The 26730-nt window shown below is 43.3% G+C and overlaps 1 protein-coding gene and 1 non-coding gene across 2 annotated transcripts in view; both read right to left on the reverse strand.

Moving 5' to 3' along the window:
• Nucleotides 1–26730, reverse strand: part of MB21D2 (Mab-21 domain containing 2) — a 115407-nt gene that overhangs the window by 21204 nt on the left and 67473 nt on the right. The window lies entirely within an intron of this gene.
• On the reverse strand, nucleotides 21426–21630 carry LOC121034258 (small nucleolar RNA SNORA73 family). Its single transcript, XR_005792339.1, has one exon. It is a non-coding gene; the product is annotated as a small nucleolar RNA SNORA73 family (small nucleolar RNA).

Genomic DNA, 26730 nt, shown 5'->3' on the forward strand with positions numbered 1-26730 from the left:
TGTTACCACAGTGGTTTTCTACCTAGCATGCAGAATCATCTGGAGAAACTATTAAGACACAGGTTGCTGGACCTCAGCCCCCAGAGTTCCTACTTCACTGGGTCTGGTGCAGGGCTCAAAAGTTTGCGTTTCTAATAAGGTCTCAGGTGACTCTGATGTTGGACACATTTTTAAAAAAATTTTTTTTTCAACGTTTATTTATTTTTGGGACAGAGAGAGACAGAGCATGAACGGGGGAGGGGCAGAGAGAGAGGGAGACACAGAATCGGAAACAGGCTCCAGGCTCTGAGCCATCAGCCCAGAGCCTGACGCGGGGCTCGAACTCACAGACCGCGAGATCGTGACCTGGCTGAAGTCGGACGCTCAACCGACTGCGCCACCCAGGCGCCCCTGATTTTGAGAACCAATGGTTTAGCATAGCCACAGAATTTACAATCCAACTGTGGAAAAGAAAATGGAATCATGATAAGAAACCTAGGCTCAATTCTGATCTTCCATTAATTCACCATGTGACGGGAAAGGTCATGACCTGTCATGCCTTCATTTGCTTACCTGTGAAGGGGAACAATGTCTGTTTACCCATGAGATCAAATGAGGGTCAAAAAAGAAACTGGTGAACTAAAACTTTGCAAAGTTAGAAAATGCTCTGTAGGAACTAAGCATGATCAACAATTCCGAACTGCATACCATAGCTGATTTGAGTTGTCAACTTGAGAGCATCAGGAGATGCCCAGATTTCTGGTCAAGTATATCTGGATGTGTCTGTGAGGGTGTTTCTAGATGATACTAGCATTTGAACTGGTGGGTTCAGTGAAGTAGGTTGCCCTTTCCAGCATGGGTGGGCACGGACAAAAACAAGGTGGAGGAAGGAGAAATGTGCTCATTCTGTATCTGGACAGATACAGAATGATTTTCTGCCTCACTGCTCAAGCTGGAGCATTTCATCTCATCTTTTCCCACCCTCCAACTGGAATTTGCATCATTGGCTCCCCTTCATTCTCACGGCCTTTGGAGCAAATTGCAGACTCAGCTTTCCTGAGTCTCCAGCTTGCAGATGACAGGTAGGGGGATTTCTCAGCCTCTATAACTGCATGAGACAATTCCTCATAATACATCTCCTTTTATATTCTATTGGCTCTGCTTCTCTGGGAAATGCTAATACACAGCCATCCATTACTTAAAAGGTTTTCTGAAGATTGGTGAGTGATGGTCCTAGGTTCTATTTTGGGTTCTGCCTCTGACTTACTCTGGACACACACCTGACCTTACTGGGCCATAGTTTTCCATTCAGCAAAGGGTTTCAGGATGGTCTCTAAGGTCTTCCCAATCTAAAAGTGCATGGTTCTATTGTCAGAACATAAGCAGAAACTGGGGCTCTGGGCAGTTGGGCAGGTGTCAATATCGGGAACACTGTCTTCCCTTTGAGAGCTGAGGGCACACGTGGATCACCTAGCAGTAACCTGAGGGGCACAAGTTTTGCCCAAACTTCAGTATTGACCAGTCACAGAACCCAGGTGTGTCAAAGCCCCTGACGGCCCTCGGCATGAACTCTCAAACATTCCAAAATAAGGCTCCACACTGGCTATCGTTACTAAACAATAAACATCATCATTGGACAGGTACTATCAGAGCCCTATACCATCCATTCAGTTGATAAATGCTTGAGATTCTGCTCTAAACTGTCTCATGTCATGCCCTCCCCATACATCCCACGGCCACTGGGTGTCACCGTCACTGTGGAGCTCAGGCCCCCACATCTCTCACGGGGACTACTGCAATACCTCTTAATTGGATCCTACTCCCCAGCACCATCACCCAGCATAACCTGCCAAAAGGAGCTTTGTAAAGGACAGCTCTGACTGAACACATCATTCACCTGCTCAGAATTCTTTGACTGTGCCCCCATCTCTGTCAAGGCCTCCTACATTCAGAGGCCAACTTCTATTTCAACCTCATCCTACTGTTCCCTTATATTTCTCACTGGCTCCAGCCTTAAAGTGAAGCCCCCAAACTATACCAGTCCCCCAAATATGTCCTGTGCTATCAGGTCCCCAAGACTTTGCTTATTCTCTTCTCTTTGCCCTCTGTCTTTGCCTGATGAAATCCCGCCAATTCTACCCCTTCTACAAGCTTTTTGCCTCCTACCCCCTCCCGCCCCCGACGTACTCTTTCCTTTCTCTCTTCGCACTGCCTTTTGATTAACCTGATATGAAATTTCATGACATTTACGGTGTGACTGGTATTACAGCTATTTGAGCGTATTTCCGTGTCTCACACAAGATCATGTGGTTTTCTGAGGACAGGGATGGACCTGACTCATCACCTCTGTCCCTGAGTTTGCTGCCTAGGGATTAAGCTATTGAGATCTAGGAACAGTCTGTCCAGATACAGAATGAGCCACTGTAACATGAACTAGCTTGTATAGGACTGGCATTATGTCAGCACAATGCAAGTAGTGTTAGGGTCATACGTAATTTTCCAAGAATGTTAATATTTTGTACAACCAAGGAATAGCCACTAAACAAAACATGCTCAAACACAGCAGAATGTAGCATCCCGCAGAGAGAATGATGCTCACATTCCTTTTCACTCAGACTAGGATGTAATCTGTCCTGGAAATGCTTTTCTTTTAAAAAATTTTTTAACATTTATTTATTTTTGAGAGAGAGAGAGAGAGAGCAGGGGAGGGGCAGAGAGAGAGACACACATAGAATCTGAAGCAGGCTCCAGGCTCTGAGCTGTCAGCACAGAGCCCAACATGGGGCTCGAACTCACAGACTGCAAGATCATGACCTGGGCTGAAGTCGGACGTTTAACCAACTGAGCCACCTAGGCACCCCCTTATTTTCTGATTTTGGTGCATTTTACCTTTGTCTTCAAAATTCAACAACTTTATCTTGTCTTTTTTTTTTTTTCTCTAAAACACTTTCTGTCAAGCCACCTTCCACCTTTTTTTTTTTTTTTTTGTAAAGGTAAAGCCCTACATTGGAGTAATATTTATTTTTCAGTATTGCTATTGCTTTTGTTAATGCCCTGGTTCCAAAGTCAAATGTGTTCTGAGTGATCTGCACACAAGCTCTGTCACTTTGAGAGTGCAGTTTTGCAGAATGCAAGGATTTTAAGGAATCCTCCTTATTCTGTAACTGCATCGTTACATAAATGTCTAGACTAGGACTCAACCAGGGATAGAAGTCAGACTGCTGTCTGTAAGAAAGGAATGATTACCAAGTCCCTCAGTATAATTCCCTTGGATGTCAGTTATTCAGCCAGCTCTCAACTAACTAAAAATCAGAGAGGCAAGGAGGGACCTCTTCTGCTAAAATCTGGAGGTGCCAAAGGAAATGCTCCTGGGGATGAAAGGGCTGCCCTGAGCTGCCACTAGAATATAAATGACTCAGTTTTCCTGGAGAGCTGAGCAGTCTGGAGAGTGCCAGTGCCAGAGGCCTCTGGGCTTCTGAAGAGTGGAGGGGACATCTAAGGGAAAGCAGCATAGAAAAGGGGAATGAAAAAAAAGATAAAAAGAGAGGTGGGACTCAAAATTTCCAGAGTATCTGCTATGAGCCAAGTATATTACTGGTTATCTCAATTTGTAGATGAAAAAAACTCTTGCAGTTTGGTGCTTTCTACTCAATTTACAAGAAAAGAAAATCAGGCTCAGCGGTTAAAGGATCTATGTACAGTGATCAACAAAGGTTGCCAGAGTTCCAAACACTCGCTGGCTGTTCGTTGCAATGGTGGCTTCCAAACTGAGCCCAAGGGCCAGGTCTCCTGGGGAGTCCTGCATGACTGGAGGCTGGGTGGGTGGGAAGGGTAAGGAAGTCCCCTGCCCGCCAAATGCACCACAGGGGCAGAACCTGGGTCTCCTGCCCACTCCAACCACTTGTACCTGCTTTACATATTGGGCTTCCTCTGATGACTCTATTTGAAGTAAGAGTACTACAGCTTTAAGAGAGAGGGAAAGAAGGTCTGAAAATCAAGCTGGCTATTTCCCAATTCTGCCCGAGGCTGGCCTTCAGCAGAAAAATAAATCAGTGCTTACAAAAGATCTACTCTATACAGAATGCTGTTGGGGGGGTTCCCAATTCCCTGCTCTAATCATTCTAAAGCTGTCTAAAACAGACTTCACTTTTTGCCAACTTTACTGGCTCATTTGACTATTTCTACCCCTCTGCAGACCCTGCAAGGTGGGTCAGCAGCTTGCAGAAGTGGAGGCAGCAAGCAGAGGGGATCTTCCAGCCCCACAGCAGGTGCTCAGGGGAGGAGAGAAGCCATGGATCTCGAAAGACCTCATGCGAAGCGGGACACCTGATGATCCCAGGGTGCTGAGGCTCTCTACAAGGACGTCACTTCCCCTCTCTAGGTCATGTCCTCACTTCCAACTGAGGTGAGCAGACTTGATGGTCTTCACTGTTCTTTCTGACTCTCCGGAGTCCAGACAGAAAAAGAGTGTTGTGTTCCAGGGTGGAGGGGAAAGACAGGGATATAGGAAGAGTGAATCTGCAGCAAGTCAGAGCTCAGAGGTGTAAAGCAAATGCCTCCTAGATGCATGCAGAGGTAAACACAGACCTTCCAGACAGAGATCTCTCTAAAAGTCATGAGTACTAAGGAACACATGGAAACGAAAAGGAAAGAAAGACATTCTGAGTGCTGATATCACCGAAACAGAATGGTACAGGACACATCTTTCATTCCCCTGAAATAACTCCTAACAACAGAAAAGGGAATTGTAGACCTTTCCAAATTCCTTTCAAAATCTAGGTGAGTCTCCGTGTTGCAGGGAAAAGACACGAGTGGAAGTTTCTTTAAAGCAGTTAGAAAAAAAAATAGCAGGGGCGCCTGGGTGGCGCAGTCGGTTAAGCGTCCGACTTCAGCCAGGTCACGATCTCGCGGTCCATGAGTTCGAGCCCCGCGTCGGGCTCTGGGCTGATGGCTCAGAGCCTGGAGCCTGTTTCAGATTCTGTGTCTCCCTCTCTCTCTGCCCCTTCCCCGTTCATGCTCTGTCTCTCTCTGTCCCAAAAATAAGTAAACGTTGAAAAAAAAAAAAAAAGAAAAAAAAATAGCAGGTGCTGGATTTACAGGCAGTCTCTGGGCAATGAACGATCTGTCACCTTCCCCTTCTGGTATTGATTCTTGCCTCAGACAGATGACAAAGGACTGCGGATGAAAGTGTGTGGTCCCAGGGACTGCTCAGGCTAGGTGTGAGCCCTCCTCCAGCATCCTGCCCCAGGCGCTCTCTGCAATGGCCCTGTGACACCCCCCCCCACACTTCCTGGGAGCAGCCCAGCTGGCTTCCCCTGCACACATCTGGAGGTGCCATAGCTGGGTGACCTACACAACATACAGCTCCACCACCTGTTTTCCGTTCCCAGAAATCTATTGAAAACAATCAGAATGGTCTCTGACATTGGGCACCCTTCAAATAATAACATACATGTCACTTATTTGAAATTTCTCTGATGCTGTCACCTTCCAGATATTCCTAATGCCACTATCTAATCACGCCTGGACTCCTAATAACAGAACCCGTTTGCTGAGCATCTACTTTAGGCCAAAGGCTGCTTATGTATTAATCTTTATGATGCCCCTGGGTAGCATGAAGAAATGGAATCTCTGACGTTAAATAATGCCCAAAGGTATATAGTCTGTAGATCTGGTCTTTGAACCCAGGTATCTGACTTAAAAGACAAAATGGGCTTATGGACATCACATGGGTGAGTTGTGACGACTTATCCACATGGGCTTTCCCCTTTCCTGCAGCTCATCCTCACAACACCTCCTCCACTATTGCCAGGGGAGACGGCCAAGGAACTGAAGCTTTCAAACACCAGGGGGTCGGGAAGTGAAAGAAGCTGGGAAATACAGGGGCAGACAAGGAAAACTGAACCTGGAGCTAGACTTCTCCCTGTCTGTCTTTTCCCTCTCCTCTTGCCAGAAATTCTACCAATAAGGTTCATTTTCATAATTAAAAGAAGAAAATGGAAATTGCTTTTTGGGAGTTAAGGCTCTAATTACCATTTACTCCTTAGAATAAATGTGTTTGATCAGAGCATGACCTTCTCACTGCGCTGGAAACCACCACCCAAAATGGGGGAGTTTTGATCCAGAGTGGACTGAGTGCTCTGTAGGTTAATAAATCTACAAATGATGGTGGGTCATCAGAGTGCTGGAAGTCCCTGAGGACAGATGTTAGAGACAGGGAGGCTGCAACAGGCAGTGCCAGGAGATGACTCTTGTCAATTTCAAAACTGCTCCCTTCTCTCTCCCTCTCCCTTCCTGCAGCACTGACTGCTACTTCCCAAACACAAGTTCGTTAAGACTAGTATTACAGTTCAGCTGCAAACTAACTGAACACGGCACTTGTGAACCTAGACACTACTTGGGATGTTTTTACATAAAATATGTAATTTGAATCTTTTTTCTTAATGTTTATTTATTTTGAAAGAGAGAGAGAGAAAGTAGGGGCAGAGAGAGAGTCTCAAGCAGGCTCCGCATGGTCAGTGCAGAGCCTGACCGGGGTTTGAACTCACGCACCATGAGATCATGACCTGAACTGAAATCAAGAGTCAGATGCTTAATGATTGAGCCACCCAGGTGCCCCTGTAATTTGATTCTAAACAAACAAATACATATCCCTCTTATTGCTAAATGTGAGGCCACCAAGAGGCATCATTAATAGGAAGCCAATAGATGCTTATTGCACATGCCCCAAGCATGCTTAAATAGTATCAATCCAAAGGAAAATAGGGAGTGGTGAATCTGCTTAAATTCTTCATTCTTAATAGGAGTTGTTTTCAGATGTGGTTGAAAAGAAGAACCTGTGATACCCTGGAGAGTGGCTTCTACTGCTTCACTGTAATTTGGGGTTTCTCTTCAAAATAAGCTTCAATAGAAAAGGTATTTAGGACACCAATTTTTTTAAATTGTTTTTTTTAACGTTTATTTATTTTTGAGACAGAGAGAGACAGAGCATGAATGCAGGGAGGGTCAGAGAGAGAGGGAGACACAGAATCAGAAGCAGGCTCCAGGTTCTGAGCTGTCAGCACAGAGCCCGACGTGGGGCTCGAACTCACGGAATGCGAGATCATGACCTAAGCTGAAGTCGGACGCTTAACCGACTGAGCCACCCAGGCGCCCCTAGGACACCAATTTTGATTGCATGGTGGGATGATTAAAATGGGATTCTGCCAACTAACTTTATTACTCCTGCACTTTTAAATACCCACCTAGAAGTTATCCCAACAGACAGAAGGGCAAATGCAAATTACCAGGCTTTGTAAACAATCCTAGGTAGGTAGGTGTTACCAGGGTGACTGTGAGGCCACACGAGTGATCTGAAAGAGCCTGGCCATTCCTATTGAGCTGGTGACTCTCCCTGTGGCCAAGAGCAGGTCACTTTACCTTTCACGGCTTTTCCTTCTCTGGGTGCACAACGAAAGGAAACATCCCATCACTTACATTCATCCATCTCAAAAGTATATGGGTCCTTAGAACTTCTAGTCTAACCACTGCATTTGGCATTCATGAGAAGTGAAGGCCAAAGAGGCACCGCTAGTAGCTAAAACTCACAAAGCTAGTGAGTGTCAGGGTCATGACTAGAACAACACTTCCAAATTCTTAAACCAGTGCTCTCATGCCCAGGTTTAAGAGTCAAGTGCTACCAGACAGAGGTGGTGAAACACACTATAAGTGTAGACATAAATCCCTTATAGGACAGGCTGATCATCATACGAATGCCAACAACTGGCTGACATTTGATTTCTATAGTTTCTACTAAACAGATATGATAGAATATGATAACATAATATGTTAGATTTTTGATACATTTACAAGCTAGTATAGTATTTGTTCACAGTTAAATCTGCATTTTTATGCATATTATTTTCACACTGAATATTCTGAGCTCTGGTTTATTTATAGGTGGCCTGAACCAAGCACGTTTAAAATAAAGAAAATCAAGATTACCTGCAAAGAAATTCCGCTTAGAACAGCTTTAATTTTAATTAATGCCATACCAAAAAAAAAAAAAAAAAAGATCCAATTTGCTTTAAAAATATTGAGTAAATCAATGTCTGATAATCTCTAAAATTACTTGCAGCTGGAGAATTCCTAACTGCATCTACTCACAGCTTAACAAAATGCATTTCTCCAAGATAAATCTACTCTTCTGAGAGCTGGAGAGAAGGAAAAAGATTATTCTTGGCTGGCTTGGACTTTCGTGTATCTAATTACGAATTTTGTAATTCGTATGTGTAAAAGGTTAATTTTGAAAGCCCATGCCAACCCATTTTATTCAAACTGATTTCTCGCTTTGAATAAATTAACAGATTCAAAGGATGAGAAAATATAAAAATCCTGGAAGTAATAACAAATACTTCCACGAGAAGGCTATCCCACAGATAGCCTATGAATCGATCTTTCGTCCAAAAAGACAAAAATCACTGAACCTCCTCTGTAGGCTGCTATGTTTACTAGGAATTTGTTTCTGTGGGAACTCTTGTCAGTAAAAGTAGCAATGTCTTGTGCTGGCAGTATACCCAGTTTCATCAAGAGAATCCTGGACAGTAAGAATAGGGTCAGCTCACTGAGGGACTTAAATCCCAAAGGAAGAACTTAAGATTTCATCCTGTAAAACCACGGCATCCACCTTCCCCTCAGACTGCAAACTTGCTCAGTGTAAGAACAATGTTCCATGGTACTTAAGGCCCTTATTATAAAAGTTCAATGAACATTTGTTGGATTAAAGAAGAAACAATAAATTACTAATGAATGTCAGGAGGTGTAATAAGACTTCAAGTAACTTGGCAAAAACTATGAGGGAAAGCTGGAGTTTGTTGTCAAAGTGGGAAAGAGTAGAGTATGGGAGAAAGCTTTCTAGTCAAGGTAGTATCTTGAGTTAACCTCCAAACAAAGAAGGTGGTTTGGGGATGTGGGGTGAGTTTTAGAGTTACTTCTGCTCTTAAACTATCTGAATTCTGGAAAAAAAATTAACTTTTCTAGTTAAAACTTTTCTAGTTTTGCTTCATGTATAAAATGATTAAAGACAACTTTTAAAAGATTTTCAACTCTAATATGATTAAAATAGCTGATGTTCATAAAGATGTGATTGAGTTTAATAAGTAGTCCACAGATTCCTTATTTAAGGAGGAAATTACAAAATAAATATATAATGTTTATATATATATAAATATATAATGTTTATTTTTGAGAAAGAGACACAGAGTGTAAGTGGGGGAAGAGCAGAGAAAGAGGGAAACACAGAACCTGAAGCAGGTTCCAGGCTCTGAGCTGTCAGCACAGAGCCCAATGTGGGGCTCGAACCCACGAACCTTAAGATCAGGCCCTGAGCTGAAGTCAGATGCTTTACTGAGTGAGCCACTCAGGCGCCCCTAAAGGAAATATTTTTAAGATTTTTTGTTTAAAAATTTTAACCTTTTATAACATCAGCCTTGACTGTTACCCCTTCTCCAAAAGTCATTCTTTTATCTATGTTGTGTTCCCACATCAAGCCATGCCTGTGTTTTATGACATTCCCATAAACCCCTTCTAGAAACTACATAGAGAAAAGATGCTCAAAAAGTCCTGGGAGGACACAGAAGAAAGTCCATCCAAACACGTCCTCCCAATCTTCGCCTTCTTATTTCAGGAGCAACTTAAAATATTACTGCTCCGAATAGCTTTCCACGATGATGTCCAACTTAGGGACCTTCGTGTGTGCTTTGATACTGCTGTGCGCACCCCCAGCATGTCTCTGACCTGCTCTACTTACTCACCTGTCTCGCTATTGCAATGTAAATTCCTGAGAGAAGGGGCCCAGTGGTGCCCTGGCCTACTTTCCACTCTATTACTAGTTCCTAGCACAGTAACTGGCACCCAGTAAGCATCCCAAGTGCTTTTTGAATGAAGAAGAAGATGAATGGGAAAACAGAGGCTTGGATAAATGTGTGTGGGGGAAATGCAATTCATTTCGGGCAAATTCTCTTGCCAAGGAAGTAAAAAAATGGAGCGTGTAAGGGACCTCAGAGATCATCTGGTCCAACCCCCTCATTTTCCAGAAGCCAAGGAATCTTGGCAAACTGCCCCACGAAATAGAAAAGGAAACATGCAAAAGAGTTTTAGGAAAAGCAAACATTCTCTCTAATAAATGAGGATACCAACCTACACAATCTGCGAGTAGAACTTAAATCATTTAAAAAAAAAATTCATGGTGCTAATTTTATTTCGCCTTTATTAGTGCCTTCAGTGAGTCCACCTATTCCCTAGTCGTGTCAAGCCTACATCATACAAGCTCAATTACTTAGTATGTAGATCAGGCAAGGTTCTCCCTTGTCTCCCTCCTGCGTTTCTCCAGCCTTTCAACGCTCATTAGCACCTCCAACAGAAGGCTGAGGAAATGAAACTCCAATTTATCAATGTCAACTGTTGAACCAGCAAATTGCATCAATCCCGCCCCCACATGGAAGTGTTTGGACAATTCTGAATCAACAAGATGTTGGCAGCTGTGTTCCTATGGTTCAGTAATTGCATTGTTTCCTACTGTGCTCTACGGGTTGTGAAATGAATTTATTAAATAACCAACACAAAGGGAATGTGGTGTGGGCTAGTGGAAACAGCTCTGGGCTGGTGTTGGGATTCTGTCTTAATAGTCTCCCACTTTGACCACCAGCCTTGACAATAGTTTTTCTGGTCCTCAGGCTCCTAAAATCACTTAAGAAGGTAATTCTACCCTGGGTAGTAGAGAAATCTAGTGCTTTTCACTCCACATACAGATTTAACATTGATCGTATTCTCTCTATATAGGAACCTAGTATGCTTACTTTCAGCTCACATTATGGCCTTTGTGTATAAGATCCATGACACTAAATGGTATACCATGCTTGATGAATCCGTTAAGCCCAACTGGCCACTTCACACTGGAAGACAATGGTTAGGAAAGGAAATTGAGCCCAGGCACATGAAGCGTATAATGGTGGAATTTAAACACCCAATTCTATGGTCTTTGGCAAGTTTGCCAATTGGTATTTTGCCAGTTGTCTTAGGTTATTAAAACTTGTTGGTGGTTTGTAAATCTAGGCTGATAACTGGCTGTGTGATGGACTGAGAAAAGTTTTCAAATGAAGATGGAAAACTTATCTGGTATGTTATTCCAGCTACAAAGGAAGAAAAACAGATAAGCTTAATAAAATCAGCCCTTTTCAGTAACTCTTAAGCCAGCCTCTAAATCTTAGAAGGCAGGCAGGGCTTGAGAGTACAGAGAATGTCTGCAGAGGGTCACCCTGCCGAGAAGCAGGTGGAAAGTCTCCCTACCTCTCTGGTTTTTAGCTGGGCCCTAGATAGTGCAAAGTCTTTTGGGTTGTTGGAGTATTCTCCCTGGACAAAAAGGCTAAGGGGAGGACACGTTCCCTTCAACTGGGAGTTTGACCCTGACTCGGCGTCCAAATTTTGGCCTCAACGGTCTTCCTATTCTTTCTTAAAGAGCAAATAATAGGGGCACCTGGGAGGCTCAGTCGGTTAAGCGTCCGACTTCAGCTCAGGTCATGATCTCGCAGTCCATGAGTTCGAGCCCCACGTCGGGCTCTGGGCTGATGGCTTGGAGCCTGGAGCCTGCTTCCGATTCTGTGTCTCCCTCTCTCTCTCTGCCCCTCCCCCGTTCATGCTCTCTCTCTGTCTCAAAAATAAATAAAAACGGTAAAAAAATTTTTTTAATAAAAAAAGCAAATAATAATTAATAATTATGCTTTCTCTCAAACTAAGAAGCAGAATTTCATTTCCTCCCAATCTCCCTACCCAATTATTTTATAAACAGGGCTCAATTAAGATCCACCATCATTTACTGAGATCACACACAGCCCAGTGGTTCTGGCCAGGTGGTAGATCATTTGCAGGCAGATTATTTACCGTAGGCTGATCATCTCCACAAGGGGGATAAGGACTGTTAAGGTTTAGGATAATGTATGTAAAGCACATGGCCCAGTGATGAATGCACTAGACAAGTCTATCACAGCCAGACTAGATACTGTATTTACCATTCTCTGATTTAAACCTCATAAAAACCCTGTGAGGTAGGAATTATGGTCATTATCTTACAGATAGAGAAGTTAAGTGGCTACTCAAGGACATGAAGTTAGAAAGGAAAAGATTTAGGAACTAAAATCAGGTCTGGCTTTACTCCAAATCCCACCTGCTTTCTGCAACAAGATGTTGGTGTGAATCTCTAGGATATTTTGTTCTTCCTGGAGTGAATGGGCAGCAATGTCCTAAACGGCATGATTCCAGATAAATTAACTTCCTGTTTTGTCTGTTCTCCCTCTTTCCCAAAAAAAAGTGGAATGGATGTATGTATATAGAGGCTTATTCCTGGAGTTTTACACTCTCAGATGCTGGCTACATACAAATTTACTCTTTTTTTCTAATTACTCTGGCCAAACTGCAGGTCAACAGCCTGAAGAGCAGTGCAGTAGAGGTCAAGTTTTGAAAAGTCACCCATGATGCCACACTGAGAGCTGGGGATGAGCACTCCTGGCCTAGCTACAATGTGCTGTGGTCTAAGACAGGAGGCCAAAGTTCCAGCTCACTTCTGCCTCAGGACTGGGGGCCGAGAAACCTGTATTCTCAATTCATATCTGCTGGAGCAAGTCATTTCCTCATCTGGGACAAGTTTCCCCATCTGGAAAATGGTGGGTTTGGGCTGGCCGATATATTTCTTAAAGTCATGTTTCCTGAGGTATAACTTATAGACAATAAAATTCATCCCTCTGAAAGATACAGTTTAATGAGTTAGACAAAGGTCTACAGTTTTATAACTATAGCCACAATTAAGACACAGAAGATTTCCACCACCCCCCAAAATTTCCTCATGCCCCTTTGTAGTCAAGCCCATTCCTAAACCCCGGGCATTTCTGACCTGATTTCTGTCCCTATAGTTTTGTCATTTCCTGTCTGGCACATACATGACAAAGAATGTAGCCTTCCATGGCTGTCTTTCACTTAGCCTGACACTTTCAACATTCATCCATGTCGTTGAATTCATCAAATCAATAGCTTGCTCCTCTCATGGCATCCCTTTCATGGACAGGACATTTTGTTTATCCACTCAACAGCTGACACACAGTTGGGTTGTTTCTAGTTTTTTGCTAACACACATAAAACTTGCAAACATCTGTGTCCAGGCCTTTGTGTGGACATACTTTCCTTTTCTCTCACATAAATACTCAGGAGCGTGACAGCTGTGCTATTTGTTAAGTGTATGTGTTTATCTTTCTTATAAAGTGTCACACTGTTTTCCAAAGTGGCTGTACCATGTTTCATTCCCACCAGCCATGTGTGGACTGGTTGGTTTTTAACAGGTAGCTCCAGATAAAGACTGAGATTTCTATCTATGTCCCATTAATGTGTGGACTCTTCTTCTCATGAAATGCATCTCAGTGCTCGCCCACAGCACCAAGGACAGATGCCAAGTATGTATGTGAACTCAGTGTTGAGAGCCCTTCCAGCCTCAGTAGTCTATCATTCTGTTGCCTTCTATAAGAATAGACATCTTATTCTGCAATGGTGGGCACCAAGTAGCAGCTTTAGGCTGAAACCAGGTTGAGACAGACTGCAAAACTACTACTGACTAGCTATATAAGCATATCTCACAGGCTTGTCTTCCTCTTCTGCAAACTGGGGGCGATGATTACCTTCCTCTCAGGTTGTTGGAAGCTTAATGGTGTACGTGCTTCGCACACAGTAAGTGCTGAGTAAACAGCAGTTTTCAGCTTCTACAGTTACAGACTGGCATGGCGGATAAGGAAGTGGTAGGTGATAAACTTGAACCCCTTCCCAAGGTCCCCGGCAACCACTAGAATGTGAAAATGGAGGCCCCTGTGTTTCATCACAAGGCTCAAGGTCACTCTTACCTGTTAGGATGGTTTATTCACTCCTCTATTCATTTATAATATAGGCATGTATGTGTGATATTACATAGAGAGATGAACAAAAATGACACAGCCCCTCTCTTGCTGAGCTTACAGTCTAATATGCTCCTCTTAAATGATGTGTAGAAAGACACAAGGCAGAAAGTTTGCCGTGGGCAAGAAGAAAGGCAGAGGGCCAGCATTCTAGATCACAGCAAAGTAGCTTAAAGTAGGAGCACTTAGGGGACTTCACCTCTGATTTTCATCTTGTTCAGGGAAATATATTGTGAGTCTAGAGTTTTCCTGAGTGCTAGCTGATGTGTGTGTATGTAAGAGGGAGAAGGGAGAGAGGAGAGGGGAGAGGGGAGAGGCAAAAAAGGAGGATGAACAATCTACCAATGGGCATCTGAGCTCTGAATAATGCATTGACACGTTTCATTTTAAGCACTGTTTGTGTTCCATCCCACACCCCCCAACCCCCCTCGAGCTAATTGCCTCACCATTTTGAGCACCCAGCTGTTGCTGTCTGAAACCTGACCTTCACTGTGAAGAAGCTCACAGCTGCAGTGAGCTGCCTACCTAATAATTCAGGGGTTCTTATCGGCTTCATACCTCTCCTTCCCTCAACCAGCATGGTGAAACAGGCTGGTTTCCCTAGTTCCTTCTCCCCAAACCATCTGTCTCTCTGCCAAAATGAGAGGAGGAGGGCCAGAAGCAAGGGGATTATACAGGAGCCAGTCAGAATGCAGGATCTCAGGCTGCCTTAAGACCTACTGGATCAGGGTTTGTGTTTAACAGGAGACCCAGAAAATTTGTAGGCACGTTAAAATTTCACAGGTGCCAGAATGGGGCATAAATCCCAAAGAGTTTTCATCCATTCAATTTGAGAACCTGACCTAAGAATACGAGAGGGCCAAGCTGATCAGGCAGAACAGAGTGATATTGGAAAAGCAGTGTGGTGTGAAGGAAACAGCCAGCCCCCATGGAGCCTCCCTTCCTGATATTCGTGCCCTTGTGCACTCCCTTCGAACAGAGTCAGGTCTGTGTGGCAAACTGCATTGTAAGAGTGACATTACGCAACTTTGGAAGTGAGGTCATAAAAGGCATTTAACATTTTCCTGCCTTGGCCCTTTGGATCACTTACTCTGGGGGGAAGCCTCAGTTCATTTCCACGTGGGCCTCTCCACAAGTTCTTCCAGGTGCCCACACCATGGTGACTAGCTTCCCCCAGAGTAAGTGATCCAAAGGGCCAACCAAGTGAGTGAGCCAGCCTGTAAGTGGAACCTCCAGCCCCAGTCAAGGTTGCAGATGACTGTACAACCAATGTCAAATCTGTACCTTCATGAGAGGCCCTAAGCCAGAAGACCCCAGCCAAGCCAATCCTACATGCCTGGCCCCAAGAAGCTGTGTGAGATCATCCATGTCCGATGCTGCTTTAAGCCACTAAGTTTGGGGATAATTAGTTACTCAGGCATACATAACTACAGCAAGGATAGAGAGTGGGGTCTGACACTGGGCTCCCCCAACTGGCAGTGGATTTCCTCGGTCACCTCACCCTCTCGGTGTCTCTGATGCCTCATCTGTAAAAGGAAGAGCTACAGATTATCTGATCTCTGACACCTTTGAGTATAAAGTTGACACTACGATTTTATATATCACTAAGACAAAGCGTCACCAAATTCACACCCGGTCGATTCTAAAATGCAGACTAATTTTAGAGATGTAGAACTGTGGGGAAACATGCATCTTAAAAAGGACAAAATACAGTGTTATACTTGCTCTGCCCGCCACGTGGACACGTTAGATGGATGGATGGTGTAACAGATGAGAAGGCGCCCGGAGGGAACTCTTGGACAGCATCCTGAAGCACCACAGCTTGAGAAAGGGAAATGACATTATGGTTCCAGACCAGCTAATTAAACTGGCTTCATCACCTCACTTGCCTCAGGCTCCTATCACAATTTATGCTCAAAATGACTGTTACAAAGCCCAACTGAGAGGAAAAAACCATCAAGGAAAACCATTTATGGCAGTGCTCCCTAAACTTGCTTGAGCATTAAGAAATCACCTCGGATATTTGTTAAATATACACCCAGGCCCCTTGCTACAGACTTTGATTCAGCAAATCTGGAGCAGGCATTGGATCTATATTTTAACAAGGGCCCCAGGCCGTTCTCAGGAACACACAGGTTTTAAAACACTGAAACACAGTAATACCCATCCACTTACTGGTATTTTTCCTTGCATTGAATCATAATAGAAAACTACAAACCTGGACTGCCTTAGCTATGTCCCCAAATAAAAAAAACAAAAACAAAAACAAAAACAAAATGCCTTCAACCCAGTATAAGATTTTACTGAAGGTCAATGTAAAAAAGCTGTCTCATCAAGGAGAGTTTGCCATTGGCTGGGAAGCTTATGGAAGCTATGGAAAATACTATTCTTCAATGTTTACAGTATGAAAATCAGCATAATAAATATACTAAAGACTGTATCTCCTGACAGGCTGACCTGTTTCCTTTTTTATCAGTCAATGCAAGTTGCTAGGCAACCATTTTTCCCTTTTTTGCTTAGACTGCCAGGAATCTTTCACCTAAAATTCATGCCTCAAAACAATAACAATATTAACAATAGTTACATACCTTGATCAAAAAAATTAAACAAACAGAAAAAAAAACAAAACAAAACAGAACTTCTTGTGACATTTGGCTTTGTCCTGTATTGTAATGGTCATCATGTTACACTCAGGTCTTTTTTTGAGAACTTCCAGTCCTTTTGGAAGGTAGGATTTTATTTTATTTTATTTTTAAAGTTTATTTATTTAAGGGGGGCGGGGGGGGTGGGCAGAGAGGGGGAAGATCCCAACCAGGTTATATGCTGTCAGCACAGAGCCTAACACGGGGCTGGAACCCATGAACCGTGAGATCATAACCTGAGTCGAAATCAAGAGTCGGATGCTTAACCGAATGAGCCACTCAGGTGCCCCGGAAGGAACAAATTTTAAAATCAATACTGTCAGTTTTGTTTTTTTTCTGTTTCTCATCACATTTAGACTAAGCAAACACAACTCAATATCCAGCAACACTTCAAGTTGCGAGGGTTTTCTCCTCTCATGCCAGTCTCTTGGCCAGCTTTTAAAACACCGCAGGAATGCTAACTGTATCCTGGCAAGGAGACTCTGTTCAAGCCAAATATTTAAGAGAATAAACAGAAAATAATTTTAGAGCATCTCTAAAAAAGTCTTCTTGTCTTTCTCTGGTGGATAACAGAATATTCTGACAATCTGACCCAACCAGGGAAGCATATAAAGCCATTAAGATCCTTCCCTACAAAAACAAAATGAAACAAAACCCCCCCAAAACCAAAATGAAAACAAAGAAAACCCTGCACTTCATCTTTAAACATCTGACTTGTGTGCCTTCAGTTTTGCAACAGAAATTCATCCTTGACCTGAACTTCCAAATATCCCACAAACAATAATTAAGTCGCTCAAACCCTGCTGTGTAAAGGGCATTTTCTGACAGATGGGAAACCAAGCCAGAGCACAGGAAAAATTTGCACTCTTCCCGAGCCTCATGCAGTAAGGAGATTAGAGGCAAGGATTTCCATAACCATCCCTGGAAACTGGGGTGCACATAGAATCTCAAAAGGGCATGCCTGCATCATCAGTAGAGTACTGTGACACATTATTGTCCCAGTGAAGATGTCCAGTCTCCAAGAATCGTTTCCTACCTTGCTGACTGCCCAGGCTGACTTCCCCATTTTCTGCTGAAAGGTCTTTTTCTCTGTGAAGTCCTCCAGACTGCCATCCTCCTCCCACCGGGGCTAATCCCACGGTCATCCGTCTTCCCGTGACACCCACAACACCACACCACAATCGGCTGTCTCCTCTGTTGGTCTCTGCTGCTGGATCCAGCTGCTTGAGGTCAATGATCCCAGTTAATTCACCTTTGAATCGCAGGGCCAATCAGATTACCCGGTACACAGTAGGTGCTTGGGCAATCTGTGTGAATGAAAGAATCTAGTTCAGGGACTCTGGGGTAACCTCAGATTCTCTCATTCATGCAAATAAGGGCATGAGGCCCAAAGAAGTGAGGTGATTTTTCCCAAAGTCACACCAGAAAAGGAAAGAGGACACACAAAAACCCAAAATCTTTCCTTGCCAACCTGTTGTTTTCCATTATGCCTCCTTCAGGTACATGCCCTTCCCTCTGTGTGACCCTGGTCTCCTGTCACCACAGCTCAGGCCTTCTGGCTTAGCCTCCCCCTCCCCCACCATTTCTCAGCCCAGAATGAGGTTCCCAGGGACGCCTTCCAGCCTGGGGCAGGCTCCTTGCTTATCTGCTCCTGAATCTCCCAGAATCACGTTCATTTCTTTTGGAAAGTGTAGCCCAACTTGCAGTTTTCCTTTCAAACGTGAAATTATTTTATGAAGGCCTATCTTTCTCACTACAATAACAGGGCATGTCTTTGTTGTTTTTCACTGCTCGGTCGCTGGTGGCTAGCACAGGATGCCTCACTAAAATATTTGTTGAATGAATAAATCATTTTGGAACTCTCTGAAAATAGGCAGTGGGTCTGTGGTGCAAATATTCTGTCTCATGAACAGCAGACACACAATAAAAGGGGCAGATCATTCTGGCACAATATTAAAAAATATCTCTATTTTTACACTCAGATAATTCACTTTATAAATAAGAAGTAGCCAGTCCTTAAACACAGATGTCCCTGTTTCAGATTCTGGGAAAAGCTGGCAGCCTTTCTCTCAGTAGGCTAACGAGGGTACATGCTAGATATTTTATCATGGGAGTAAGACAAATGGGGACCACCAATATGATGCTCACAGAATTTCTTTCCCAGGACAAATTGAGATGTCTGTTGAATTATGTAAACCATTGTTTTCTATCACAGGAAGAGACACCTGACAGGATTATTCTTATTTGATATACCCATGGTCTTCAAAAAATTTCTTTTTAAAAAAAAATTTTTTTAACGTATATTTTTGTGAGAGAGGGAAAAAGATGAGTGCGAAGGGGCAGAGAGAGAGGCAGACACAGAATCTGAAGCAGGCTCCAGGCTCTGACCTGTCAGCACAGAGCCCAATGCAGGGCTCGAACTCACAAGCTGTGAGATTGAGATCTGAGCAGAAGTCAGACGCTCGACTGACTGAGCCACCCAGGCGCCCCTAAAAAATTTCTTAAAAGTATACAACCAATATTTGCAAATTTTATTCCAGTTAACCCAGAGAAAGTGCCAGGTCACATCTCTGAATCTCAAACCACTTATGGACTCCAGAAAAGACATGATAGCAATTGGATGTAATCTCTTAAACATTTCAACAGTCTGTTGGTTTCTAAAAGTTTTAGACACCAAAAATTGTTTCTAGTCCTAACTCTGGAATTAAACTAAAGAGTTAAATGGATCACTTCTATTATTGTTTCTGGCTATTTTTCACCTGTTTAACTATAAAGAAAAACTCTGCCAATTTATAGATATACTACCCTTGATCCTATAACTCATGGTGAGAAAACTGCCCTCCTTTGGGAGAGCAAGAAGAAAGTGTTGAAAAAGCCCTCTCCCTCGACAAAAAGCTTTTGATTACAGAACATCACTATTTTGGGAATGTTCTTAGCACATCCCGGTGAAGTACCATCATATCCTCTCCTCCTTGGAGCTTGGAAAAATGTCATACCACTCCTAAGTTGGGGTGTCTCAGAGGTGTTGGAGTGAGGCAACACTGAGGTCAGAAACTATGGTTATATACTCTGATTTGTCTTTGAGCAGATGTAATTGAGTTATAAATCGAGACCTAATTATAAACATAGTGCAACCCCTCTCTAGCCCTCCACTTCTTTTAATATTAAATAGGGGCATTATTTGAAGGTCTCCTTTATTGCTAGCATTCTGTGACTTTAACTTTGATTCTATTGAACTCCAGAGATAATCTCAGAACTTTTCTCTGGAAAAGTGGGGAAACGACCAGATGCCTCAAGGGGGCTGATTCTATCTGTTCTACCTCTGCTATAGATACCCAACACTGCCCCACATCTACCCCCAGCCAGTGCTTCACAATGGATCTCTAATAATTGTGAAGGTAATCTGGATTCTTGTTATGGGCTGAAGTGTATTCCCCCCAATTCGCTGTTCTGAAGCCCTAACCCCCAGTATCTCCAAATGGGACTATATTTAAAGACGGGGCCTTTAAAGAAATGATTAAGTTAAAATGACACCATTAGGGTGGGTCCTAATCCAATTTGTCTTGTGTCCTTATAAGAAGAGGAAGTGGGTGGGGCACCTGGGTGGCTCAGTCACTTGGGTGTCCAACTCTTAGTTTCTGCTCAGGTCATGATCTCAAGGTTGGTGAGTTCAAGCCCTACCCATATCGGGCTCTGAACTAACAGTGCCTCCTGTGTGCCCTCTCTCTCAAAAATAAATAAATAAACAGTTAAAAAAAAAAAGAAGAAATTGGACAAAGAGACATGAGGAACTCCTGTACAGAGAGGAAAGGCCATGTGAGGATACAGTGAGAAGAAAGGCGTCTGCAAGACAGGGAGAGAGGTCTCAGGAGAAACTAAACCTGCTGACACCTTGATCTTGGATTCCCAGCCTCCAATACTGTGAGGAAGTAAATCTGTTGTTGAAGCCACCCAGTCTGTGATATTTCATTAGAGCACCCCTAGTCAACTAATACAGTGCTGATTGATTCACTGCTTTAGATAACAACTTGGATCACAGATGTGTCTACATCTCTCCTTTGTCTAATGGGAAGACTTGAGTTCTAAAGCAGGAAAGTGACTTTTCCAAGGTCACATACTTGCGTGGTACCAGAAGAGACTTCAGATCAAAGCTCATGGGGGAAACAGGAACACTCAATACCCACCCCCCAACCCCCAGACTTTTTCTCTTTAAAAAATGCAGATCACAGGGGTGTCTGGGTGGCTGAGCATTCAACTTTGGCTCAGGTCATGTCTCGTGGTTCACAAGTTCGGGCCCTGTATCGGGGCTCTGTGCTGACAGCTCAGAGACTGGAGCCTGCTTCAGATTCTATGTCTCCCTCTCTCTCTGCCTCTCCCTCACTTGGATACTGTCTCCCTCTCTCTCAAAAATAAAATAAAACATTAAAAAATTTTTTAAAAATGCAGATCAGGGGCGCCTGGATGGCTCAGTCGGTTGAACGTCCGACTTCAGCTGAGGTCATGATCTCGCCATTCCCGAGTTTGAGCCCTGCATTGGGCTCTGTGCAGACAGCTCAGAGCCTACAGCCTGTTTCAAATTCTATGTCTTCCTCTCTCTCTCCTCGACTCACGCTCTCTCTCAAAAACAAAAAAACAAACAAAACAAAAAAAATGCAGATCATACAACAAACATTGACACTTGGCAGAGACATCCAGATGGTATACATCACAGAAGTTATACCCAGTATTTAGTCACGATGTCTGAAGAACTAATTTTATTTGTTTCTTTTGTTTGTTCTTTTTTTGAGGATCAGAGTCCTATTTAGGAGCTTACTAAAAATTTACCTTTCCATATGCTAGATGTTGCCTGTGTGATTTACCTCCTCGGTCATCGTACATAGATCACCAAGAAACTGTAAGAATATACAGGTGCAGACTCAAGGTCCAGCTCTATCACCACCATTGTGGAAAAGCACTGTACATCACAGGACAGAGCCCCAGTCTCCTCTGTGGCACCTGGACAGTGCCCAGGGACAGTGACCTCCCAGGAGTGTCCACGTTGGATAAAGAAGTGATTTTATGTTAGGATTAGAATATTTCACCGAGGAACTAAGAACACGTCTTTAAAATATGCTCTGCTTGTGCCAGAACTCTGTCAGCATCTACTGAGCGGAGTGTGGGACTAGGACTTCTTCCTTCATTTTAGAAGGCCAACAAGTGTCCCCCAGAGTGCTCTCCATAGCTATCAATTCTCCTCTGTGCTCCTTCCTTTCCCAAAAGAGCCTCCTGAGATCTGTATACATGGGGAGACACTTAAACAGAAACATGCCTAATTTTGAGACTAATACCAGGCAGTAGACTCAACATTTGCATTGGAACCTCTCTTCTCTGTTCTTGGTCCCACGCGATGCCTGAACAGACAGTCTCGAGCCCTGGTCTGACATGGGCTCCATGCCAAGCACAAAATGGAGCTTGTAGGGGGCATCGAGCTGCAGATCTGACAACAGTTTTTCATTCCAAGGCATGCTCCCCTATCACGGAAGACGTTAAGATGAGGCCCTACAAGAGAACTAAACCAAATTAAATCTTCATGATCAGAACTGAAATAAGGGGAAAGTGTTCTAGTTCACTGGTTCCCAAACAGTACTCCTTGGACAAGCTCAGGCTGTCTACATCTGAATCCTCTCAAAGGGGTTTTTGGAAATGGAAATTCCAAAACCCTGTCCTTAGAATGTTCCATTTCATGGGCCCGTGTGGGGCCTTCGATTGTGGGTTTTTAAATGATCCCCCAGTGATTATATCATTTGGAAAACACTCAAAACTGCTGTAGATTTTCTCAGAGTTGAAAGAAAACAACAGAGAAATAGCTGGTGTCCATAAATCACAGTTTGTATCATTGAGTCAGTAACATCAACGACATGAAGCATAGGCCCGGAGCTCTTTGGGGTTCGTATCCTTTCATTTCTATATTACTTTGTGTGTTATTACATAACACAACACCCAGAACTTAAAACAAGCATTTCTTATCTTTCAGTTTCTGTAAAGTGGGAGTTTAGGCATGGTGGGGCTGGGTATTTCTAATGCAGGGTCTTTGGTGAGGCAGCTGTTAAGTAATTAACTGAAGGCTTGACTGGGGTTAAATAATCCATTTCCAAATTCTTGACTAGAGGCCTCAGTTTCTCACCACATGGGCATCTCCATAGGACATCCTAAGTGTCCTCATAACAGGGCAGCTAACTTCCCTTGGTGTGAGTGATCCAGTAGAGAGAGCAAGGAGGAAGCCATGATGCCTTTTATATCTAGTCTCTAAAGACACACATTGTCATCTTTACTTTTTTCTACTTGTTAGAAATGGGTCACTAAGGCCAACCCACATCCAAGGAGAATAGGCTCCATCTTCTGAAGGGAATGTCAAAGATTCTGTGGGCATATTTTCAACTACCATGATTTCCAGTGTCTGTCAATGTCTGTCATATTCTGAGAATGGAATGGAAACTAGAAACACAAAAGCGTCTACGGTCTTGACCTCATGAAATAGGGGAGCAGGAATGAAAGAAAGAAGCAATAATAGAACCAAAAATATATGATTCCCCTTTTATGAAGTCAAGCTAGTGAATGCGCAGTTAAGTTAGGGACAGAGGCAGGGAAGTGTACTAAATTAGAAGTCAAAAAGGCTTGGGTTCTTGGGCGATAAAAAAAGCGTTGGGTTTGAAATTCTGCTTTCCCAGTTTGAGCTAGTTACACCATTTAGTCACTGAGCTACTACTACCCTCTCTCTTTACAAAATGAACAGGACTTACTTCTTCATGGTGGTAAATGAGCGGACTTGGGGGCAGGGATGCTGTGAAGTCAAAGACAGAACCCATGCAGTACTGGGCAAATAGCTAATGGCTTTACATACTAATAACTATGATTGTCACCATGTTTGTTGTAAGTGAGGGTATATGTATCAGAGGGTAATGAGGTCAGCATGCCAGGTCGCTTAATTCCTTTTGCAAGTATCCTCTCTGGATTTGTGTACTTTCCCTCCAGGGGCAAAGCAACCCTTGGGTGCTAAGGAAATCCTATCAAAAGGGACACTCCTCTTCCTGCTCCAAACTGTGTTTTCTTTCTGATGTCCGGTCTTACCCGCGGCATTCCTAGGAATTATGTCTGGGTAGGCCCTGTAAAATGTACCTAAACTGACCAAAGCCACCTGACCAGGTAACTTCTCTCAAGGACTAATAATTGCTCCCCTGAAGTTTTAAATGCCCATTTATATTGGCAGGGGTGAGAGGAAGGAACTGCAAATAAATATGGACGTTTCTGGAAATATTTTGTGCTTGCAGGTATGTCTCCACATGAATATTTAAGTATTATTTGCATATAGATATAAGCGGACATGGAAACAAAATAGTGAGAGAGAATACTACCGTCATCAGAATGGGAACTTCCTCAGAGCTCCAGAGAAAAGAATTTGACTCAGAGTACAGCTGCTCAACATAATGTCAATCTGGGGCACCTCGGTGGCTCAGTTGGTTGAGCGTCCAACTTTGGCTCAGGTCATGATCTCATGGTTCACGAGTTCAAGCCCTACATCAGGCTCTCCTGTCAGCACGAACCTGCTTCAGATCCTTTGTCACACCCCCCTCTCTCTGCACCACCCCACTCGTGCTCTCTCTGTCTCTCAAAAATAAATAAACATTTGGGGCACCTGGGTGGCTCAGTCAGTTAAGTGGCAGACTTCAGCTCAAGTCATGATCTCACGGTTCACGAGTTCAAGCCCTGAGTCAGGCCTTGTGCTGACAGCTCAGAGCCTGGAGCCTGCTTCAGATTCTGTGCCTCCCTCTCTCTCTCTGTCCCTCCCCCGCTCAAGCTCTGTCTCTCTCTGTCTCAAAAATAAATAAACATTTAAAAAAATTAAAAATAAATGAATAAAAATTTAAAAAAAGAGAGAATGTCAATCTATGCAGAAAACAACTTATAACCACCTCAGAGTATGAAAGTGTCTAAGAAATCTCATTCCCAATTCTTTTTCAAATCCCTTTCTCATCCTCTCCTTCTCCCCAGTGTTTTTGGACTCTTTGAAGAGATCCAAGAAATTCCGCAATTTCGGGAAAATGCACTGTGGCGAGACATGTAATATTAAACCACCCTATGACCGTGACGGGAAAAAAAAATAAACAATGAAAAAATACCCATGTAGAGATAAAAAAAGAGCTTGAAAAACCAGTACTCAAAACTTTTCCAGGCCTAAGGGGTGGAGGACATACCTAAATCAAGAAAAAAAAAAAAATGTATCTTCAGCCAGTAAGTCAAAAACCCAAAGGACCATTACTAGAATAAGTCTAAATGCCCCCTGCAGACATAAAAGATGATCATGAGAGGGAACACAAAGCTCGAGGTGTTCAAGTTTTAGAAAGCCACCTGTCGTGTTCCCCTTTTTGCAGAGAATAAAGGAAGAATGACTGAAATTAGAAACACTTGTACTCATTCCACATTTTGAAAGCCAACTATGGGGGCCAGAGTTTTGTTCAAAATGAAAAAGAAAATCAAAGCTCCTTTAATTCCACCACCATAACTCTGTGTTCAAAGGTACAGCAAGGACTTTCCTTTTCCTTTTTTCCCCTTTTTTTCTTTTCTTTCCTTCCCTTTCCTCCACCCCACCACCACACCAGGCTCCCTGTGGACGGAGTCATGGTATCTAGGACGATTTATCAGGAGATATTCCAATTTAAATTATGACTTAATCCCACAAAACCCAGAAGACCAAGAGTCTGTTCTCATTTTGTCTGAAACACATGAGCAAGGTTTTGTGATAGGCAGTGTCTTGTGTGTCTTGCGGTAGAAGGTAACAGGCGAGACTTCCTGGGATGACCACACAAGAAAAACCTGCTGAAATGTGACACTTGTACGGGCCTCTGAAGCTCCCTTGTTTGGTAGAACAGGCAGATAAATCAGGGGCTTCACTTAAACAATTGCTGAACAGATGAAAGCCCAGAAGATGAGATTTCAATTGGTTGGGACAATCTCTTAGAAACTTTTCCCATCTTGGAATTGCTTTATACAAATACTTCCCTATACCGCTGGCTGCCCCCAAGTTGTTCCTCTAAATTATCACCAAAGCTGATAGACAGGATGCGGGTTGTAGCAAATATTTTACAGAAGTCATAATCGGCAAATCATGTGTAAAATGAAAAACAAAACAAAACAAAAAACACCTAAGTTTTAGATCAGAAAAGACCTGGGAATGAATTCACAAATTCTGTCATATAGTAGCTGATTGACTTAGATAACTAATACCTCTGGACCTTAGTTTCCTGCATCTGTTTTAATTAATTAGTTTTTAAAAAGCCCAACAGATTATTGTGAAGACGAACTAAGCAGCTCTGTGAAAAGCACTTTGAATGAAGTATGGGAGCAACAGCAGTGAATGAGACCAGTCTCTGATCTCTAATCATCCCTGGGACTAGCTGGAAAAACAACATATACATGCAAAAAGACAGGGCAGGGGCAGTAACCAAAACCCAATGTGGTCCCCAATGACCTCACTTTCTGTTAGTCACATCTTTGAGTGGTCTTCTTCCACAATGTACCACGGTTGGTCAATGGGCCCAACAGAAGTGATAGGTTTTACTTCCAGGATTAGGTTACAAAAGGCACTGCAGCTGCCATCTTTGTTTGTCTTTCTGATCACTCACTTTGGATAAGCCAGCTGCTATGTCATTGAGCAGTCCTATGGAGAGGACTGAGTAGAGAAGGTCTGGGGTCTCTTGCCAAGAGCCCCATGAGTGAGCCTAGAAGTGGATCCTCCACCCCAGTCAAAACTTCAGATGGCTGCAGTTCTGACTGACAGCCAGAATACAACCTCAGGAAAAATCCTGAACCACAACCACCCACCTAAGTCACTTACGGATTCTTGACCTTCAGAAACTGTGGGAGACAATATATGTTTGTTGTTTTACATTGTACAGTAATCTGTTACACGGCACTAAATAACCAATACATTTGGCCACACTAAGAGCTGCAAGGTTTGGTAGAAGAAATCCCTGAAACCTGGGAGTTCTTAGTCACACAAGTAGGTTTTGAAGGGAGGATGAGTTTGTGAAGGGTGGGGGACTCCATACTGCAGACATGAATAATGCAGACACAGGGGCAGGGAAGTGTCAGCCAAGGGTTTTCTT

Source organism: Herpailurus yagouaroundi, unplaced genomic scaffold, assembly GCF_014898765.1.
Source record: "Herpailurus yagouaroundi ecotype Mexico unplaced genomic scaffold, PumYag 159, whole genome shotgun sequence".
NCBI lineage: Eukaryota > Metazoa > Chordata > Mammalia > Carnivora > Felidae > Herpailurus > Herpailurus yagouaroundi.